The sequence below is a fragment of the Periplaneta americana genome, chromosome 6 (genome assembly GCF_040183065.1).
Source record: "Periplaneta americana isolate PAMFEO1 chromosome 6, P.americana_PAMFEO1_priV1, whole genome shotgun sequence".
Taxonomy (NCBI): domain Eukaryota; kingdom Metazoa; phylum Arthropoda; class Insecta; order Blattodea; family Blattidae; genus Periplaneta; species Periplaneta americana.
In genome coordinates this window covers 132,715,438-132,720,167 of record NC_091122.1, presented here as the reverse complement: position 1 = coordinate 132,720,167, position 4,730 = coordinate 132,715,438, and the positions used below count along the sequence as shown (strand labels likewise).

Genomic DNA, 4,730 nt, shown 5'->3' with positions numbered 1-4,730 from the left:
CCTTGCATGTATTGGGCCTAGTGGCCTGTTATGGTCTCTTGCCAACGTTTGAACGGTCTGGCCAAGGATCTCTTGCCCACAGGATGGTAATTTAAAATTTGGCATGGAATTCTAGAAAGAGGCATTCTGATGACATGTGATCTCCAGTTTTGTCTATATTTCTGTAGGTATTCCATAATCGGTTCAATCTGCAGTTCTTTCATAATGTCAAAATAGTAGTAGTAGTAATAATAATAATAATAATAATAATAATAATAATAATAATAATAATAAACAGATGTATAGTATGCGCGCAACTGCACGAGAGAACATTTTGGATTTTTTATGCACCACATTTTTACAGCTCGCACCCCATCCACACCCCCTTTGCTCTGATCCTGGCGACGTCACTGCTACTGGCATATGACATGTCTAATATTGGGAGAAGAGCACACATCAGATGGTTGATGCAAGTCACATTCTTATTTCTTGTGCAATTACGAGTCTGTATTATAAATAATACGTTGTTGAAATTGTAAATGTTGAAGATTCGTTTTCTTCAATTATTCTTGAGATGTGATTAAATTTTTGTCAGCATTACAGTGGTAGATTCCTAAGTCTGAAGTTGTTGTTTAGTCAACTGTTCCAAGACAGGTTGGAACCTCATAAGTGATACCAATAGTGAATCACTGCATCACTCATAAGGCAATTAAATCAGGAGACGATGAAGTAGCGTGGCCGGTTCGTTTTCCCTCAATTGCATACCGGTATACATCACTGGCTAATAGTAACATTTTCACTAATCAGACTTAAGATGTACGGTATAAGTTTCAAATAATTGTTCTTCCTGTGACACATACGCCTAAAGTTTGAGAATGTTCTTGTTGATCTCGATAGTTGTTTGGGGATTGTGCGAATAGCTAACAACCAGTCACTGTAAAAAAAAAACAGCTTGTTATGAAACCACAACATAAGCCGCGGAATGAGCTGATTCTCTCGCACGACCACAGCAAAAGAATAAGGTTAAGTTATATTACCGGTTGTTCTGTATGGTTGTGAAACTTGGACTCTCATTTTGAGAGAGGAACAGAGGCTAAGGGCGTTCGAGAATAAGTTGCTTAGGAAAATATTTGGGGCTAAGAGGGATGAAATTACAGGAGAATAGATAAAGTTAAGCATCGTAGAACTACCCTACACGCATTGTATTCTTCATCTGACATAATTAGGAATATTAAATTCGGACGTTTGAGATGGACCGGGCATGTAGCACGTATGGACGAATCCAGAAATGCATATATTAGAGTATTAGTTGGGAGGCCAGCAGGAAAAAGACCTTTGGGGAGACCGAGACTTAGATGGGAGAATAATGTAAAAATGAATTTGAGGGAGGTGGAATATGATGGTAGAAACTGGATTAATCTTGCTCAGGATAGGGACAGATGGCGGGCTTATGTGAGGCGGTTCCCTAAAAGCCTTTTGTAAATATAAGTTAGTTGTGTTAATATTTAAAGAAGTGTTAATGGATTTGATTTTTAACGTCGCGAATAACACGAATATATCACTATTATTATTATTATTATTATTATTATTATTATTATTATTATTATTATTATTCGCTAATTTCTATGCCAAATGAACATAAATACTGTATCTCGATATAGTATCACAACTATAAAAAATTAGGTGGGAAAGAATTCGCTTGCATGTTCAAATTTTTCCAGAAATTTTAGCAATAACATGTAGGTAATTAGATTTTCAGTATCTAACTAAATTTAGGTGAAAGAGAATATATTGGCAACACCTTTTTTTTTTTTTTTTTTTTTTTTTTTGAAAATTTCATTTGTTTTATTTTCGTAGATCTTTCGCTAGAGGCGCTACAGGTCGTCAACTGTCAAGTTGACAACCATTGAACAGAAAATAAATTACATGAATGATATATCATTACTAACTTCAGTTTGTAAGATACACTCTCCTAAAGTGTAACATAGTTTTATTATCGTTTCAGCTTTCATCTTCCTGTGGCATTCGATAATTTTTATGGTTAAATGTAGAGCAGTACTTTGCAGTTCGGCGATATCAAAGCATATTGGCAGTTTGAACACCATAACATCATGTAACATTCTTTTCTTTCATTTTAATAGGACTTCCGCAAGAGGTAGTGACGGTCGTTCAGGTCTGCAACCCTGCATAGAGAACAAACTAGATTTAAAAAGTTTGATTATAATTTATTGTGTTACACAACGTATCGCCTACTACACTATCTATATCATATACACTTACTTTGTACAATTTAATCTAATCTAACTGATTTCTTACATATATTTTTATTTTTGCACACAATTCGTAGTTATTTTGTATAGTAAATATTCATGATTGTTGGTAAGCCTGCAAATGCAAGTGCGGGCAATCTTCCTGTAGACGTATTGCGTGAGGTGGGTACATGTGTAATTTATGTTACTTGATTTTATCGAGTTTCATCGTAGAGTATTTTGTCGTAAATTTCTCGTACGAAGCATTTTTGTATGGTTCGAACGTTGATTGATAATTATTGATCATATTTGTATGTTAAATTGTATGTATTCTTCTGTTTTAAGGTGTATCTTCGTAGTGCACATTGCAAACTTATCAATTTGAAACATGGTAAGTTAACGTAATAAGTATATAATAATGCATGTTTTGTCTTTCAACTGCGGATTATTAATTACGACATTTCATTTACAGCCACGTGAAATTAAGGAAATAAAAGACTTCCTCCTGAAGGCAAGAAGGAAAGATGCTAAATGTGAGTAATTCTCCATGCATAGCCTATAATGTAATATGTAGCCTATGTATATTAATATGAAATTACACTGATACATGTTACGTAGACACTGTAACACGAAATGTGTTAAAACGGCGTAGAAATCTTATAGCGATTCGTAAGAAACCATCATATTATCCGGCAATCGTAAAGTTTAGCGGTCCCTGCTTAGGTAGTTCTTGCACGCATGGAAGTACAACGGGATTCACGATTGCCATATTATCCTACAGAAACTGAACTCTTTAATATTTCTTTTAAGGTAGGCTACTGGCGGCTGGGTGAATGTAGAGTATCCAATGCCCACTGAACGAATATTTTACTTTTATCACTGTCAGTGTTGCGCTATAATCGTATATGCAAGGTAGGCTATAACAAAAACCTGAACTAACCAAACCTAACCTGTCAAAGAAGCAACAAGTTATACTAAATATGTGTAAAATTGGCCTATGTCTCTATAGTGGGCGGGACATAAGTAACATTGACCGGCGGCTGTAAAATCAGTAAGTCCTGTATTCTAGACATATTCCTGAAGTAGCGACAGGCTTGATCATGATTTACAAGATTTATAAATAGCTCGTATTATTTTACAAGGGTGTAAACAAAGTCTGGTGTTGAAGTTCTCACCTTGTACAGAAAACGTATCACACACAATTTCAATATAATGCTGCAGAAATAGCTGAAGTGGGGCTAAGGGTAACATAGGTACAAAATAAGACGAGCACCGATACTTTAATTCGATTATTAAACGGTAAGCACAGGGACGCCATTTCGTGGCACTTTGTAAAATCGCTCGGATAACCCAGAAAAATTAGGGAACAGCTGCAGCGATTCACACTAATGTGTACTAAGGCTGAACCATAAATTTGGGCCATGTAAAATGCTAATTTTTACTCCTTTTGTATTTTCCCTGGACCAAAAATACCGATATAAATTGAGTAACTTAGGCTATTTTAGTATTTTATCATTTAGTATTTTATCATGAAGCTTACACACTGAAGCTGTTCTCTCCTCCTCCAGATTATCATGAGAGTGATTGTACAAAGTGCTCTGTGAAATGGTGTTTCTGTCATATGTTACCATCTGATACTATGTTTACTGTATTAATAGTTGTTTCTGTTACACAAAAAGTGTAAGTAGGCTGTTATAATTTATGGGGTTAACATTTATATAGCCTACATATATGTTACATTATAGTGTTTACTATATCAATGCTCTATAGATATGGTCCCTAGATATGTGTGGTAATTATCTAGGTGAGATGTCATATACGTTAACAGCCGATTTCATTTTCTAGACGTCCTACACAATTATCCAATTCTCGTCAATTTCCCTAATAGATAATTGTATTCAGAACAAAGGTAAACTGTGACTGCACAGTACCTACATAATAATTATGGCCATTGGGAAACTGCTTTGGAGTTTTGACTAATTCTGAAAGAATGGAACGGTGGTAGGGGGAAATTATCCCCACTCTCACTGCACGGCAGCCACTCTCTCTCTGTCTCCTGTCTACTCCTCGCCCCGCTGGCTGACTGTCTAGCCCATCAAAATGAAATGTGCATTCGACACTCGGGTATTTAGCGTAACACAACACACAACAAACCTCCACCTGCCATCGACACTCACGTGGTAAAAATTACACGTATTAACTAATTAACTCACTTCCGTAGAAATTAGGTGTGCATTGGACAGTCCTCACGTTGTAACAATTACACCAAAAACAAATTTAAATTTAATATAGCATGACACAACACTCAACCTGTGAAAGTAACACTGTTGGAGACTCAAACTCGCCTCCCTCGCTTCCTCACACACAGACATTATCTTTCCATTAAACTTCAGTAGATTCATTTTTCCCCTTTTTAGAATGTGCTGTCATAGGCTGCGATCTATAGCATTATTGCTATAATGTGTGTTTGGTAGATGGATCGAATCCCACTATAAGCGAAGA

The 4,730-nt window shown here is 35.9% G+C and overlaps 1 long non-coding RNA gene across 1 annotated transcript; it reads left to right on the top strand.

Moving 5' to 3' along the window:
• Positions 1 to 2,273: 2,273 nt before the first annotated feature.
• LOC138701748 (uncharacterized) lies at positions 2,274 to 2,764 on the top strand. Its single transcript, XR_011332678.1, has 3 exons — positions 2,274 to 2,411; positions 2,574 to 2,619; positions 2,701 to 2,764. It is a non-coding gene; the product is annotated as an uncharacterized lncRNA (long non-coding RNA).
• Positions 2,765 to 4,730: the final 1,966 nt, after the last annotated feature.